General features: G+C 40.4%; 1 protein-coding gene and 1 long non-coding RNA gene across 6 annotated transcripts in view; both read left to right on the forward strand.

Annotated features, from left to right (window-relative positions):
- Positions 1–9,656, forward strand: part of LOC135301902 (uncharacterized) — a 32,092-nt gene extending 22,436 nt beyond the window's left edge. For 3 of the 5 annotated variants that reach the window (XR_010363638.1, XR_010363640.1, XR_010363639.1), the window contains 3 exons: positions 1,236–1,395; positions 2,440–2,812; positions 6,222–7,099. This is a non-coding gene — a long non-coding RNA (uncharacterized LOC135301902). Of the gene's footprint in view, positions 1–1,235; positions 1,396–2,439; positions 2,813–6,221; positions 7,100–7,859 lie in introns of those variants that run through there. The other 2 variants (XR_010363641.1, XR_010363642.1) reach the window with 2 other exon arrangements.
- An 836-nt stretch (positions 9,657–10,492) lies between these two features.
- CNTN1 (contactin 1) overlaps positions 10,493–17,945 on the forward strand; it is a 209,199-nt gene continuing 201,746 nt past the window's right edge. Inside the window, exon 1 of the mRNA XM_064422452.1 lies at positions 10,493–10,702. The gene's annotated coding sequence lies outside the window, so the exon portion shown is untranslated. The remainder of the gene's footprint in view (positions 10,703–17,945) is intronic.

Below are 17,945 nucleotides of genomic sequence, written 5' to 3' on the forward strand. Positions count from 1 at the left end.
AACTTCATAATTTCTACCTCCTAGTTTTATCTACAGTTGACTGTAGGAGTTAACTGAGAGGTTGAATGAGGTCTCCCTTCTCTTTCAAACAGCTGCTGGTCATCACAGCTGTTTTATCTAATTCTGCTAGGTCAATACTGTTGGACTCTGAATACAGACACACCAGATACATTTGTTCTTAGAGAATGAGGATATTTACCATGGAGAATTCTCCATCTGAGCTACACATCAAGTCTCCCTCTAGTCAAATGGAGAATAATAAGCATTTCTGTTCATCTCACCCTGAGATGGACATCTACAATAAATTAATTACATCCTAAAATTGCCTAGTTTCTCTGTTCACCATGAATGGAGATCAGTATGAGTTGTGTAGTTGTAGGCATTTATACAGTAGACACAGGATAATCCAGGCACTGCCTTGGTATTTCCAGCAGATTTCTGTTTTGAGATGGACAGGTTATGGTATGGCTGAGCAGGTTCCAGGCAAGGTAATAAATGAAGTAGCCACTGTTTGTGTTGCACTATCTTCTTACAGAAAGTAGCAGGTGTTTCCATCATCATTTAGTTAATGCAAAGTAATATGGGCAAAATAAACTTTTACAGCTTCAGAACACAATATTGCTATGGCGTGGATAACCTAAAATTGGTACTGAAGATACCCAGGAATTGGTTTTGCTACTGCCTGTGGCTCTTGAGACACAAAAACAGTCTAGTTGAGATTTAGACATCAATAAGACAATCAATCACAAGGCTGAAGGGGCTTTAAAGAGATCACCTGCTACAGACAATCTCCTGAGGCAAGGCCATCTTTAGCAAGATTATTTTTGTCTTTACAAAGCTCCCAAGTTGGAGACTTCAAACCATTAGTATTTAAGCTGATGCTTCCTAGTTGTAATTTATAGCCACTACTTTTTGTCTTCTCTGCTATGGGCTTGAACAACAGGTGAACCTCTTCTACCTTTTCCATAACAGACTGCTGTCACGTCACCAGCTAGTTCCCTGTTCTCTAAGCTACACAATCCCATTTTGTCTGATTTGCTCATACAACACAGTGACTCTTCTCAGTATGTCTCAGCTCTGTCCAACTGCTCCACATCCATTTGTTGTCACGTCCAAAAATAGATATGGTACTGGTATAAAATCTTGCCAGACCTGTGGTGGGTGGAAGGACTGGCTTACAAATTGTGTATGGTGCTGTTTCTAAGACCCAGTACAATGTGTGATTTTTCTTGCAGCACTATGACACTGTTTGTCTGCGCTTGGGAATCGTCTCAGATAACCATGGATCCTCTCCTACAGTGCACTGGTTTTCCTCAGATGGATTCTCCACATGTACACTCTACTTTGAAGTAACCTGTCCTCTGTCAGGCTAACTTACTGCCATCTTTGAATTTAGTAAGTGCTTCCCTGCCCCCATCCCCCGTCTCCATCTCTGATGGCCAATGTGGTTTGTCCAAAGATGCAAACACCAGGTGGGTATTGCAGGAGGAACCATCTAGGTGCTCACATAATTAACATGCTCCAGTGATGGAGGAGATAAAGGGTTTGCCATTTACTTTGGAGCTCATCAGCCTGCATATGTGTATAAAATGCTGCTGGAAATTGGGCCAGTTGGGTAAACTGGTCTCCAAAGGTTACAGGCAGTTTCTGTGTGGACTGCTACCTCTACACACACCCCAGCAGGGACTCCTGCAGGGTGTGTTCAGCCCAAAGACAGGAAACACTCCCTGTTGTATGCATGAATGAAAAGCACCAAGATCCAGCCAAACAGGGAGATAAAATCCTGAACTAGCTACATAGATGTTTTATGGCTTTTAATTGTGAATTCTAAAAGACCAAAGACTTTGAACCTGTATATTTCTAGCAGAACCAGCTTATATTATAACCCTTTAGAAATAAATGGTTGAGCAAATCTGAGACTAAGTGGACTGAGCAGCACCTGGAAGTTTAGAAAGCAAGTGGGTCTCACTGAAGTGCTTCACTCAGCAGGAGGGACCACAACCTGAGAGCACTATAATCCATGTAATAGATGGTAGAATTGTTATTTATGTGCTGCACTGGCAATATTTAGATGCTGTATTAGCAATAAATCTAATCACAGTCATCCACATAATCACTGTGTCCTACTTCTCTTGTCTGGCCAAGAGCCTTCTTTCCACTGTTCTGCCACTGTAACCCATATAGTATTGTCTATTGCCCCTCTCAACACTGCAGGTGCACTATGCCAAGGCAAGCCCTTGTCACATCTCTCAGATACCTTCCCGTTTTGTCTCTGAGTTACTGCTACTTACCCTGAGTGTTCTTTTCCAACTACTTTTGTAGGCAGGCAACAGCATTTTTTTAATCTAACTTGAGGACAGTTTTCTCAGTATTTATTATCAGAAACCTTAAAAAACTCCCAGTATTTAACATCATCTGCCTTTTATCTTTCCTGAATAGAGGTTAGGCTGCTGTGTGAGGAGGTTAGACCAGTCTGTTACAACTTGGTCTTGACATATCTGCAGAGCAGCAGACAGGCAAGTTAACAAAAGGACCTAAGTGCCACCTAACTGCCATTTCAGATATCTAAGGCTTGTATCATACAAACTTACAGCTTCTAATAACTTAAATTCCCTGGATGTTATGTTTTCTTGTAGGAAGTGTGTATTTTCCCAAATACAGTCTGCACCCCAGTAACACTTAGCTCCTAAATCCCAGCAGGATTAAGGGTGTCCAACTGGAACTTTGTGGAAAATAAATGAAGATTTAATGGGAGAGAAATGAAGAGGAAGAAATCACATCATTTATCCAGGATAGAGACCTTCAAGTTCCGGTTGGTGTTCAGAACAGTTTTCACATGTTCCATTAGAATGTCACTGGATGAAAAAAAACCAAAACAGATGGATAATAGGCTGAATTTAATTTTTTCTTTCCAAAGTACCCTTTAAACAGAGGAATTGTGTGCATTGCAATGTAACAATGCAGTTTGTTGTGATTAGTCACAAAAAGGTTAGGAACTAGAGAGGCATTAATTGTCAACTGTAATTGTTGGGGTTTTTTGTCCCCTGAAGTATTGGACCTGCTAAGCACAAATTGCACCAAACCACCAAGGAACTTGACTGGAGCCTTTTATTACCTCTCTCTTTATTTCTCTACTTTTGTGTCCTTTTAGAAGAAAAAATACCTTGCTTGAAAAAACATGAGTGAAAAAAGTATAATCTTTTGAAGTGGAAGTTTCTGGTCGAGTTTAAAGATTAGCCTTTTATTAGCAAATCTCAACTGCAGAGCAGCCAATTTGCATCAGTCCCATGAGAATTCTTTACATTAAGTTTTGTCATTTTTAGTTGAGAAGATTAAAGACTTTTGGAGCTCAAAAAGAAAAGATTTTATTAGATGAAAATTAGGACATAGTCCTTTTTATTATTTTCATCCAGATGAAAATTGTTCTAAATTAATTCGTACACAGGAACATGCATACAAGCCTGTATCTATCTCAATATCATCTCTATCTCTATCATTCATCTGTATCTTTACCTACATGCACGTGCAGTCAAGACAAGGTGACCGAACAGATTTCAGACATGAATGGAGGTTTCAGGGTTGTAGTCTTTTCATTAGCACTAGCAGGCATGTGACAGATTTCCACGTCCCTCACGATGTAGCTGTAGAGCTAAAGCATGCTTTTCAGCATCTACGTTGTCACATAAAAGCTCGCCATGGCATCCACACAATGCCTAATTATTGTATTTGCGGGGACCCTCGTGGCAGGAAGGAACGATCAATCTGACTCCACGTTCTCAGAAGTCTAATTTATTATTTTATGATACTATATTTTATTAAAGAATATTAAACTACACTATACTAGAGAATACAGAAAGGACACTTACAGAATGTTAAAAATAAATAATGAAATAATAATGAAAACTTTTCCAGAGTCCTGACACAGTTTGGCACTGGTTGACCAATGAGTCAAAATAATTCACAGCAGAAACCAGTGAAACAATCACCTGTGGGTAAACAACCTCCAAACACATTCCAAAAGCGCAAAACACAGGAGAAGCAAATGAGATAATTATTGTTTTCCTTTTTCTCTGAGGCTTCTCAGCTCCCCAGGAGAAAAATCCTGGGTGAAGGGATTTTTCAGGAAATGTGAATGTGACACCTAATCTTATCCGGACACAATGAAAGAAAAGCTGTAGTACAACTTTTGAGCATGATAAAGATGAGGTTAGCCTACCTAAGACAGGATATTAAGAAAACAGATACAGAAAAAGTGTAAGCAGGGCTGTTCTGCTAAATAAGAATTAAAATTAAGTGAAGATGATGGTAGTGTTTGGTTATGAATTTTTATGCTGTTCCAGTACATCATTTTGATACACCTTATCTCCTGTACTGGTGATCATCAGGCAAATGTAAACATCGGCAAGCAGTAAACTTGGCTGTGTCTTTACCACTGAGCTGGTATTTCAGTTGTTTTTTTTAGACATTTGAATGGCAAGATCTTCTCAGAGAAGTTTTGCAAGCACTTCAGCATTCCAGCCTTGACACAGACATGCCCATATTCCCCAGTAGAAGACAATGGCAGTAACAAAGAAGCCACTCACTACTAACCTCGATGGCAACTATCAGCAGAGATAACAGTGGACATGCAATTTTTAGCACTAGTCTTTCTCCCGTTTCCTCCCACAACCAGGCAGGGCTGTATCAGTTTCTGCATCTTGTCCTGTCAGGCAGATTTCAGATAAGATTTAGGAAAAGGAGGTTAAATCCCACATTGTTAATAAGCAATGACTAGCAGGCTAGTGCAAATACAAATGTACTAGAAGTCCAAGGCATCTGCCACACCTTAGGGGAAAGCATCTGGTATTAATGCTAAGCACATAATACACAGCTACCTTCTGTGACTCAGAGTCTTCCATTAGAAATGCTCCTTCTAGAAGGGCTTCTTAAAATATCATCAAAGAAGTGTTTAATACTGTTCAGAAAACTGGAGCATGCTGTAGCTTCTACAGATATGCTGAATCCTACTGCACAGAAATTCCTTCTCTTTGAAGTAAATGAATTCTTTCTTTTTATATGGCTGATGAATATTTTATTTTAAAAAGCAAATAAAAAGTGACATGGAAATATGCATTATATATTGCCCATACAAAATGATGCTGAAAGAACACAAAAATCCAGGGTCCAAAGTAAAGATTATGTTTGCATTGTTACTGAGGTTTGAATGAAGTGGCTTTCTTTGAAATAGGTGCATTTTCTTTTGAAAACCTTACACTGCAGCATGATTTCAACAGCAGAAAGTGCTTGAAAGAACTTATTAAGACAGGAGAACTAAGCTTCAAATCTTTCACAGTGTATGTGTTACTCTGCAAGCCACTTCAGTCATCGTTTTTATTTTCAGTGACAGTAGATGTGCTCTTTATTCTCCACTCAACCAGCTTGAAGTGCCAGTTTCAGCCCTGCCTTAGGTAATCTTATCTACCTTCTCCCTTTCCTGTAAAGAATATGGAGAATGTTTAGCATCTCTGATAAAAAAGGGTATCTAGTTACTGAGATACTTGCAATTTATTTAGTAATTTCCACATGTCATTTTGTATCTTAGATGCATATACTGCAATGAAGACACTAAAATCTTGTCATACCTGTATTTTTGGAAAAAAGGTTTTGAAGATGGGGACCTTGGAGAACATCAGGAAATGCACTCATGGTCACAATGAAAAAAGAGGAGGAATTTTTACTTAGCACTTTATTTAGCTGTAAATTATGCCTGAATCAGTTGATTGTTTCAGACATAGATATTACAGAGACACTGTATCACATATATTCACGTTGTATAGTGAACGAGACAGGAATTCTCAAAAGAAAACCCACTAAACACTTGTAAAACTCGAATGCATAAGATTAGGGTGAGAAAAAAGATTAGGGTGAGAAAACTAAGGTAACACAATACCTCTCACAGACTTGAAACAGCAGTAAGTACTAGTGCTCCTTTTCCATAATGTTTATGCAGATTTTCACATATACTTAAAGAAAATCAAATATCTTCCTTATATATGAAACTGTCAGTAAACTGCAGAATTTTGTGTTCATGAGATGATGGTCTATCACCTGGGCTAAATGAGTAACTGTGGGCATCAACAGTAATCAATAGAATCAAGATCACATGTGAGAAATGGCTGATACAGGGCCACACAAGCTACTTTCTAAAAATATTTGGTTTGCTTTTGTCCTTTGTTTTGCAGTGAAAACTCTGTGTCTGTGCATCTGGCTATATGCATCCACGGAATATGGACTGGACTGGTGAGAGATTGTACTTTTGACTCTGGAGAGAATCTGGGCAATTTCTGCTTCTCTGAAGTTGCACTTGAGTCACCTGTGCTGTGGTATTCTGGCAACTCAGCTCATAGAGAAAAGAATTTAAAGCAAAAGGTAAATAATTTCATTTGTGGGTAGATTCACAGGAAAGTTGAGATCTGCCTGCTGAGAGGAAAACCTAATTTTATATTCACCTAACCCATGACACAATGTGGCTGCTTCTCGAACTCCAGTGCAACTTACAGCAACCTAATGACCAAAGTTGGACTGGTATCCAGAGCATATGGCACCAGTCAGTGATCAACAGATTGTAAATATATTATCATCTCATCCTCTTAATTTCTCTCCTGCTCCAGTTCTTTGTCAGATATTAATATTTTTGTTTTTACAAAAAAACCTGTCTGAGCTCTAAGCCACTTTTTTTTCTTTTTTTTTTTTGCCAGACCTCAAGTTCTTAATCCCTTCTGAGGAGGGATATAGGGACACTATTCCCATTAAAAGAATGGTTGAAAAAGTTGTTTTTCATTACAAGTATCTAATTTTATCCTTTCGCATCCTCAAAAATGTCTGAATCATTTTCCAGAAGCATTTGATTCATGAAAGAGATCAAGCATAGGAAATAACAGCCTCAGTGATTAAACTTCAAGCTATTGAGAATAAACTCATATGGTACAGAATCTAATTTCAACCTTAAGTCTTGCCGTATGTTCTATTTTAAGGTCTATAATTAAAATTACCTTCCTGATGTGTTTCATTCACTGTGAAAAGCTTGGAATTCAACAAGAATAGTGTTCAGCTCATTTAAGTCTGACTCTAAAACTTCCTTTCATCTGAAAATATTTAATATCATGGGAAATATTTTGCAACATTTGGGAGCAATGAAATGGAACTTGCATGTGTCAATTTCATGGATGATGGGCTCGGATATAGCCAGAGTTCAAATTATCTCTGCAAATATACACGTGGAATTCAAATAACCATGGATTTTAAAATGGATTGTTAGCATTGTTAGAATTCCTTTAGCAGCATAAGCTGCAGCAAGATTCTTCAGAGGAATAGTCTTAATCTATTTTAAAGCATTACCTTCAACCAGGTAAGACTCCGTAGCCAAAGAGTTGAAGGGCAAATTAATTGTTTTTTGTAAAATTTGCAATAGGAACATGATATTAATTCTTTGCTTTTAGCAGTATTCCAAGGCAGCACTGGAGTATGGAGTAACATATGGTCATTTCTGTTTACAAGAAAAGCCATTTTTCAAATAAACAGCCATTAGCAAAAGAATAGAGGCTTCTAATCTCATTAATCCTCTAAAAGATTGCTGGGACTGGGCAGGGGTATATAAAGCTTATGCTGGCCTCTGTCTCCATTTTATTACAATAACAGAAAGCTGTTGTCCCTGTTTCATATTCCCTTCCCCCCCCTTCCTCCCATGGTGGATCCTGGGAGTATTGTAAAAAATATGAAGTGAGGTCAGTGGATGCTGTCTGTCCATAAGTACTGCAGGCTGAAGCTATGTCTATTACATCCTTATGTTTGGATCCCAAATGACTTTTGGCTCTTTATAGGGAGAAAATCATCCGTCACAGGAATCAAGTACCCAGGGATGTAGGTATGTATGTGAACTAAAATATACACTGATTGTAAGGAGAGTGTTATGGAATAATGAGCAGCTGACGATTACAAATGCACAGGGTGCTGAAAGCACTCTGTTTCTGCTTTTAGCATGTCTTCTGTTCTTGTTTTGCTTTACTGACTCTCTGACTCTAGCAAAGGACATCAAGAAAAGGGAGAGACAGAGATGTTCTGTGCAGTGCAGAGACACCCACTGGTATATTTAAGTAAAAAAAAATACCCTGCTTCAAAATGTGTGAGACAGCCATCTTAACTTCTGGCAGTGAAATCACAAACTGAAATTACTGAATATTAGGGAGGAAGATCCTTCAGAGAGTACTGTGTTAAATGCACAGTGGCAGAATATATATGTGCTGTACATCAGAGGGGACACACAACAGCACTTCTTCACCAACTCATCCTAGAGCTTTGTGTTTTACAGCTTCTAGCAGCAAATGCAGCCTGAGGCAATGAACAATGCCACTCAGAGCAGTTGTAAGACTGCTCTAAATCCTAGCAAGGGCTGAAACTGTTTTATAGTCCTCATCATAAGAAAGCAGTTAAGGTGTCTAAAGACTGACATTCATGTGAGGTCTGTGCCAGAGAATCAAAGCTCACTAATACTTCAAATGCCTTCTGTTTTGTGACTGTATACTGTGCCAATATGCATAATCTAACCTGTTTACCTTAATAGCCTGTTCTGTCTTTACTTCCCATTTTTTTCTGCATCTTGCAACCACCCTATTTTCTCTCAATTTTCTGGCATGTAATCTCTGTCCCTGCTGCTTTGAGAGCACATTAACAGTGACAGTTCTTCTCATCTTCTGAATGTTTGTGTACACATACAATGGCCAGTATTGGATTAAGACACAGGAATGAAAGACCCAAGTCTAAACCTCCAACTGTGGAATGATTAAATTAAAACCTACTGGGTTGAGGTTTTTTATGAACCATCTTTTTTATTCTTGAACAAGCTTCTGATCCATATGGTCATGAAAGCATGAGCTCACTGAACTTGACATAACCGTATTTGGTGCAATCAGCAAACAGTAAAGGCACAAAGTCAGTGCTACCTTGCATTTTAGAGTTCAGATCCTTTCAGACATGTGAGAACTACCCAAGATGACAGCTGTAAGTGAAGTAGTCCTCCCCTCCTTACTTCAAGTGTCGGGGGAAAAAAGGAACTGCAGGAACCTGATTTTTCATAAGGGGAAATGTATGTTTGGTGCTTTGGTGTTACTCCCACCATAATGACTGATCATGAAGAAACAAGGAGAGTCAGGGCCTTGGACCAGCTGAAGTTTTTCACTCTCAGGTTGTTACTGTCATGCAGGTGGTGCAAACCAGTCAAGTGCGATTTCTGCTGTGCCTGCTAGTAATTGTGCCTTATCTGTCACTCTCTGTAAATACAAAGTGTCATGGTTGCAGCCCCTGCTGCCATCAAAAATTGTGTTTCATATACAGGGTGAACTGATGTCTCAAAACTTTTTAGGATCCATGTTCCATCCCTCATGAGCCCTTCCTGCAGCAGTCATCACAAATTTGGCAGCTCATGACTCTTCAGTGGATCATGTCTCCACTTTTCTGGACCTGTTTGCTTTCTACAAGGGGGTATGCAGCAAGCCCCATATTTGTCTTTTTTATTTCCCCTCTGGGAGTTTTGATTTCTGCAACTTATATTGTGGAAAATACCACAAGACTTGGGCTCAAGGGACAAGTAGATGCTTTAAAAATAAATAGCTAGTCTTTGCAGTAATGAAAAATAATTAAGAAATATGGTCTTACAGAGAAGACACAAAGTTCAGAAAATAAATTGAGGCTGAAGACAAATCGTGTCATTTCAAAATCATTCTCCTGGTTTGTAAGGAGGGTATGGACTGAAAGTTTGAACCTGGCCTTGCCGAGCACATCCCTCGGGGGCCCCGAGCATCACGACTCTTGCCCAGCTGCATCCTTGCGGTCCATGCCGCCTCTTGTTTGACGCGGTCCGCGGATGCCGGCGCAGTTGAGAGCCAGCTCGGGGGCAGGGGCAGCAGCTCAACTCGGGCTTCACCCGCCCTTTGGGCATGTGCAGCGCGCACGCCTGTGCCGTGAGGCTGTGCCTGTATCAATCTGTGCCTGTGTCTGTGTGTCTCTGCCTGTATCAATCTGTGCCTGTGTCTGTGACTACGTGAGAGAGTCTCTGTGGGAGCAGCAGCCGGTGCCGCACACGCTCCCGGGAGCGGGGGTGCCGCTCCACCTGCAGCATGTGTCACGGGCACGGACGGAGGGATGCCGAGCCCCCTTCGCCCCCGGCCCTGCTCACCTCGGCCCCTCCCGCTCTGCAGAGGCCCCTTTCCTCCCGGCCAGCGCAGCCAGCGCTGCCGGCTGGTGAGCGGCCCCACGGCACTCCTCACCCCGCTCCCACCGCACAGCTTCCACCGCGGCTCGCCTCCCGCGCCTCGGGACAGCGCACACGAGCACACGAGCACCCGCTGCTCCCCCGCTCCCGCCGCTCCCCGCTCTGCCTCACGGCCCCGCTCCCGCGCGCTCCCGCTCGCTCGCGCGCGCACGAGTGACATCACCCCCGTCCAATCAGCCGCCGCCGCTCCCCGCGCCCCGCTCGGCCCCGCTCGGCCCCGGCGGCCCCGCGCGCGGCCGGGGCGGGGGCGCGCGGGCGGCTGTCAGCCCTGCCGAGCCGGGCAAGGACGCGCCGAGCCGAGCCGAGCCGAGCCGGCCGGCCAGGGCCGTCCGAGACGTGCCCGGTGCGCAGCGGAGGCGCGGCGTGACAGCCCGGCCGTGCGGCGGCACTGCGCAGGTAGGCAGGGCTGGCTCGGCGGCGGGCGCCCCCCGCCCGGGCAGCGCAGCGGGGTCCCGCTGGAGCGGCGCTGACAGAGCGGCGCGGCCACGGCACCGCCGGCCCTGGGCAGGGGGCGCCGCCCGGGTGGGCCCCTCAGCGGCGGGGAGTCACAACTTTGCCGGTGCGGCCGGGGGAACGCGGGAGCGGGGGCAGGTGCGGGGCGGCGGTGGAACCGCTCCTTTGCGGCGGCCCTTTCCCGGCACGGGGAGTGGGGCGGGCAGGGGAAAGCCGCCCCCTCCCAGGGCGCCTGCCCGCTGGGCACGGGATTACTCGGCACCCCGGGCTGCCGAAAGTGGGCCGCCTGCCCCGGGTAATCCCCCGGCGAGGGCTGTCCCCGCCGGTTGTGGGCTCGGGGGGATGCTGGCTGCCGAGGGACCGGGATGCTGCCGCAGGGGAAGCCTCGTGCGCGCTTTCCTCTCCCTTTCCCACGGCGCACGTATGGATTTTGGCAGCGTGTGTAAAAACGCGTCCGTACCGTGCTGTTCCAGCGCATCATTTCAGCACCACGGTCTGTGTGCCGGGGCAGCCGCAGCCTTGCGCCGCACGCTCATTTATCTGCGTTTTGGGTGTGTTTAGTGGTGACGAGCTAAAAAGGGTGTTGGTTTTTGGTTTGGGCTTTTGGGTTTTTTTCAGTAAAAATGATAGCGTTTCGCTCTGTTTTCTCCCTGTAAAATGCTAATAGTGCCTTTTTTATTAGTGCCGCGTTTCCGTAAATGCCCGTAACTCGGGGCGGCTGTAGTAACCTGCCGGTAGGGCAGAGATGCCATTGCCGAGCTCCGCTAAAGGCACCTGGAAGGGCTGAGCCTGCCCCCGGGTGCCGCGCCCGAGCTGCACCTCGGGGAGCGGCTTTTTAGGAATCGCAGCTGCTCTATGAAGCGCTGTTTAATTCTGCTTATGAAATCTACGGGAGATTATCTATGCAGTTAATCAACTATGCTCCATTTAGTAATGAAAGTGTGACCTCTGAGCTGAGAATGTTTTCGAGTGTTGTATTCTAGCATAGTCATAGTTATATAACAATATTATAGTACAGTTTTATTAAAGCACATTAAAAAGGGTTTGTTAGCGTTTTAAAAATAAGCCATTATGTAATTATTAGGCTGTACAGTTTAGGGGAAAATACGCCTTTAAAACGCAGCCACCTGTGCAGAGGTGGCCTGTATCAAAGAAGGTATTAACAAATATGTTACTTAATTTCACTCTTTTGTATAGAATTACTTGTAAACCACTGAAAATCGTGAGCACAGGCCTTGAAATTACATAAGACAGAGGAAAGCTTTCTGAAATAACTTGAAATTATAAAAAATCTCAGCTTTTTTTCATCTACCATTAGTAACTTCTAAATGCCCTTGTAGTGCAAATACTGTACAGATCTCTGTGAAAACATGATCTTTGGTCCATGTTCTTCTATAAATGATAATGCACCAAAATTTCTGTAATAAGAACTTACCTTAATATTTCTGAAAACTGTTGGTAGTGTGAATCTTTTGTTTGGTCGTTTGCATTCAAATATATGTTATTAGTTGCTTAGTTTTTCTCTTTAGCAATAGTTGACATTATAAAACAATAGATCTTTTCTATCTCTAAATTTTGCAAAAAGTAAAAATAACCTGAGCAAAACACTTGTGTCCTGGTCCATATTTGTATTATTCACAATGCTGTTCTAAACCAGCAAGAGATGTCCAGTTTCACTTTTAAGTGGTACTAGAAAGTAGTGTAACCTCAACACAACTTCATGGTAATGCAAGAACTTCATTTTATAGAATTTTAAACTGAGTGTCTGTCTTAAACACCTTTTGTAGAGAAATCTCACATTATTAAGGTTATGGAATAAAGAGGATTTAAGTGCTTTTTTGAGCATGTACTTCTGATACAGTCCTAATTACATGATCACATACTGGTTTTTTTTCCCCAAAGGAATCCTGTCTTTCACTGCATGGGATAGATTGAGCTGACTTAAGAGAATTCAGTATTTTTCATTGATCATTGTGTGAGCCCATGATTTATTTATTCAGTGTTACTCAGCTCTGCTTTGAAGACAGAAGTGATAACATCTGTGTGAGCTTTGCTGAAGTGCTTATCAGTATGTGATCAGTATGCCCTGCAAAGTACTAGTAGTTTATCAAACACTACCTAAGGTGAGACAGCACTTCTACAGGTGGTGAAGGAAGGTACAAAGAGGGTTAGGTGAAAAGCATTCACTCATTTTTGGTGTCCAGTTTGAAATTTCTACAATTCTTGTTTGCTCAAATTACATCTGCTACTGCTTTTTGTAACAGTCCTGACTGCCCCACATCTGTATCTGCAGAGTGAATGGGGAAAAAGAGGGATTTACTATTAATTACAAACTACAGAAGTTTTAGGTTAAATGGTTTGCTGCATGACAGTAAGGGGAATGAAGGAAACTACAATAGAGATAATGTTAGCCATTAAAGTCTTTGTGGCATATTGCACAGCCCCTATTCCTTTTAATTTCTGCAAGCTCAGTTCTTCAGTAGATAAAACAAGTTCTACCTGACTTAAGTTCTGTATCATCCTCAGTAGCAATGTAACTTTGAATAAGAAGCACGTGTCTACTTAAGTGTATTGTAAAAAACCAAAAACACTCAAGGGAAGTTAATTAGGGTTGCACAGACAACAGTTTGTCATTTTACACCTTTTGAGTGCTTGTTTTAGTAACCTTAATAATGTTCTTTTGTGTTGTTTGTGAAGTAAAATATACACACACGTCCCCTAAATGTCCTTAAAACCTAGAAAATTAAATTTTAGGGAATCAAAAAACAACAACAACAAAAAAAGAAGCCAACTACCAGCAAACCAAGAAAATGCAGAAAAAAAATCAATTATCCAAGTAAATTTATTATTATTTTACTCTATTGGACCTAAGTGGTTACAAAGAGAATCTGAAAAGTTTAATCCTTTGCAAAAACCTCCTGAACTTTTACCATCATGAGTGATATTATAGGAGTGTGGTCCCTTTCATGTACAGCAGTGGTAAAACATAATGGTGTCACTTGCAGTGCATTTACTGGGGTAGAGAAAAAGTGGTACAGGACTGAAGTCCTTTGTACTGTAGGCTTTAGAGTGTGTTGGTGGTGCATGAGGGCTCTTTTGCTCGCTCTTCTGCAAGCAGAGTCCTTTTCACTTCTTCATTTATATGTATTCTAATGTCAACTCCTTTATCATTCTGTAGCTGGTCTCAGTGTTTTAGGTATTCCTGGTCTTGACCATTCCAAATTTTGGTTTTGTATCTTACCCAGTTCTATCTCCTTGCTTTCTTCCTGCCAGCTTTCCTTCCATTTACTTTCCTTTATTCCTTGGAGCCTCCTCACCCTGATTTGCTATGTCAGCCCAATCTAGTCTCCTTTCTGCAGTCTCCAGTCACTTTTTCTGTGCTTTTAGCAGACATTGGTCTCAATTTTTATTCTTCTTCAGGGACTGTAAGGTGGCTTTTGTTCTTCTCCACTGAAACAACAGAGTACTTTTTTCTTAAAAGTTGGTTGGTCTTAGTTACTATTTTCAGAGATAAATGAAAGAGCATAGCATTAACTTGAAGCCTGTCTATGCTGATGGCTTCAAGCCATAGTCACAAACATTTTTTGAAGAAAAATTATTGTGGTTTTCCTTTTTAAAAATTGAAATCTCAAATGTTTCAGTATGACGTGTAAGGATATATTTTATATGCGCTGGCAGAAAGCAAGGCTACACAGGACACTTTGACAAAGTTGTAAGTAGTAGTAAACTATAGACATGCCGAGCAACCTCAATAGTCCTATTTATGCAGAGAAATCAGCAATTCTGACTGTAGCATATCCTGTGTTTTTGCTTAACTCAGCTAAGTTTTGCAAGGCTCTGTGCTGGCAAATAAAATAACGGATGATTTGGGTTTTGTTTGTATTCATACTAATTTCTTTCATTTTATCTCAAGGATTTCTTACAACCTCTTGAGACAAATACTTACAAAAAGATGATGTAAGCATCTTACTGAATTGAGATCTGGATAAAACTGGTAGAGTTACCACTGCAGCATAGTAGTTTTGTTTACATAAGTTAGTCTTTTGGATGTGGTAAAATAGTATTTGCAATAACTTAGTAGCTCTTGTGTCTGAAATAAGGGACATAGTTGAACTATGGTTAGCACTACAGACAGAATAATTAATGTAATAGAGTGCTTTAAAATGAAGAAATACAAATACACATATTTGACAAGTTCTTTGCTTTTATTTACGTAATGTTTTTATAATTGACATATAGTGGACAGATGATATGTTGGTCTCATGCAAATAAGTTAGCTTGGAGCACAGAGATTAGGATTTAGTCATGAGATAAGTGATCTTTTTATAGCTTTAATGGAAACATCCTATTTTACTATAGACAATTCAATTTTCTCCAGTTCAGCAGGAGTTGGACAGAAGCGTTACTATTAGTTATTCCTAGCCAAGTCAGTACTCACTTGTTAGACATGGACTTGAATTTACTGCTGCATTACATTTGCATGAAATTGGTTTTCTTTGCCATAAAATATGAGTAATGCACTTCAGCTTACTAGCTGCTAAATTTAATTTGTTTGTAAAAATCAAACAGAGATATTTATATGTTCAGTTGAGCATTGGAACAGGTTACTCAAAGAAATTGTGCACTTTCTCTCCTTGAAAGCTTTCAAGACTGAAAAATAAAGCCCCAAGTAACCTTACCAAACGTCTTATCTTTCAGCAGGATGTTGGGCTGCAAACCTCCTGACATCCCTAACAATATGAATTATCCTATGACATCCCTTTTTCTGACTTGTCTTACAGCATGAAATATCCTATGAGGTTATTCTGTAATTCTCAGGGAGTGGAGGGAGAAAGTCAATATAGTCTGAACAGTATTTTCTGAAAGGGAAAGGATAGCTGTGCCAACAGACAAAATACTCAATATGTGAATGAAATAATGTTACAGACTGAATTCCCCTTTACAGTTTATTATTGGTAATTGTATTTAAAGGCACTACTAGATTTGCTGTGGATTAGTTAGGCTAGATATTTTATTATAGGGCTGTTTTCAGGGAGATTATAGCAGGATTCAGTTAGCTTTGTCAGTTAACACTTACGTTGGAACAAGTTGTAGTTCTTCATCTTTAAGTTCATAAGAAAAAAGAATTTGGTTTATTAATACAACTGTTCTTTATGAAAATTATCTTTTTCATACAAAATCTCATACTCAAAATCTGAATGTCAATATTTAAAACAAACTCTGATGCTGCTAAGTGCAACAGGCTGTTCATGTTGTCTCAATGTTGTTCCTAGTTAGTGTTAATTGTTTAATCGTTCTGGCAAGGATTGGTGCTTACTGAATGGGGAGATACTAGGTGCCTTGTCTTAACCAGAAGGACAGGACAACAGAACAGTCACTGGTTTTAACACATCAGCTTCAGTAAAGATGAGAAATTTTGTGGGTTTTTTTTTTTTTAGTGCCTACATATAATTAAATTAATATGTGATGCAGTGATGAATATGTAACTTTTTGAAAGCTGTCTTGATTTTATGAACACCATAAATTAACCTTTCACATATAGTTTTGGTTTTCACTATGTCTTTTCTTGAGGTTTTCATGTTTAAGATTCATCAGAGCATAGGAGAAATAAGCCAGTTTTTATTCTGTGAGAAAAGAGAAGCAGTCATATACCTCAGATATTTCTTCATGAAGACTTCCTTCTAGATATCTGTATTTTCAACTAGAATGCTTTCTTTGAAAATTGGAATAAAGCTGACTTTGTTTTGATAAAGGCAATCAGTTGTCCTGCCAACTACTCACTGATAAGATCTTAAATAAAGCTAAAAATGCATTAGATGTGTCTATGTTGTAGAGCAAGACTGTATTTTCCTTTACCAAGGATTATTAGCAAACTTGTAAAAGTGCCTAGAAGGATAACATACCTGTTGATAAGGCTTGCTTTTTCTAGAAGTGTGAACTCCCTGCTGTTACTAGTAGTACTTTGGAGAAAGCATTGGATTTTTCCACTATGATCATTTTTGAGCAAAGCAAAAAGAAAATAATTAAGATAAATGAGAAAGAGCTGCTAGAAATAACACATTTTTTTGTTTTCTGAATGTCTTCTTCTGAAGATTAAGGTCATTTCTCTTTTGTGTATTGCCAGAAGCCCAGCTCCCCTTTCATCAGCAGTCTACAGTTTACTTCTTTTATAAAAATGAACTTTGGTATTGAATAGTTTCCACTTCATATTTTCATCATAAAGGAGCTTCCAGGGAGAGCAGCTGCTGTTGAAATAGATCTTGGGAAGCCAGGCATTCTGAAATGCTCCTTTTTTTGCCTTCTTGTTGTCACTTCCTGAACTGTCTTTGCTCTGTACTTTTATTATATCTTGTCCTTCTGACTTTTCCTGACCCTGAAATTTTTCAAAGATTTTTAACATGTTTTGAAGAAGTATCCAGTTTTGCCACTTAGACTAGGTGTAGCCATGAAAAATGCATAAACAAGCCATCCCAATGGCTGAATTAGTCTACAACTGAACTGTAATAGGTTGTTTTTGAAATACAGGTGAAAGTTCAGCACTTACTGCACTTAAAAATTATGTATGATTTTTGTTTTGATTGCTTTAATTTCTTTCTTGACAGAAGTACTCTGCAAGTATTTTAAAACAAGCAAATAAACCCAAACAAAGCCATTGAAGGATAATTATTGGAACAGTGCCAATGCTGACTTCCATTCTAAACATCTGGGGTGATACTTACACTTTGTTGTTTAAACATTTTCTGTTTCAGTTTTGCATTAGGCCATATTAGATGGATGCTTTGGCTCTCTTGGTTGTGGGTTCTTTACTTACTTGGGGATTCTTTTTAGTCAGTGTAGGAATAAAGGTTTATTGTTGGAGTTTTAAGGGAATGCTGAATAAGATCTTAATTTTGCCTCATCACAATAGTTCCTTGCCTATTTCATTTCTTGATGTAGAATGTTGCAAGCTTTATTAATGCATTTACTGAAAAATGAATGTATAGGGTAATTCCTATAACAACAAATTTACCTGATAATTCTTGTCTTTTTATAAAGAGATTATAAAAATGAATGAACCAATTTTTTTGTTCATTTATTATTAGGCTAGGTGATTCCAAAATATGATTTTGGGGCATACAGGAAAGTGGTATATGTGAGAAATAGGGTTAATTTGCACTTAACTGTGTAGGTGAAACACAGAAAAAGA

This window comes from Passer domesticus, chromosome 5 (assembly GCF_036417665.1).
Source record: "Passer domesticus isolate bPasDom1 chromosome 5, bPasDom1.hap1, whole genome shotgun sequence".
Lineage (NCBI taxonomy): Eukaryota > Metazoa > Chordata > Aves > Passeriformes > Passeridae > Passer > Passer domesticus.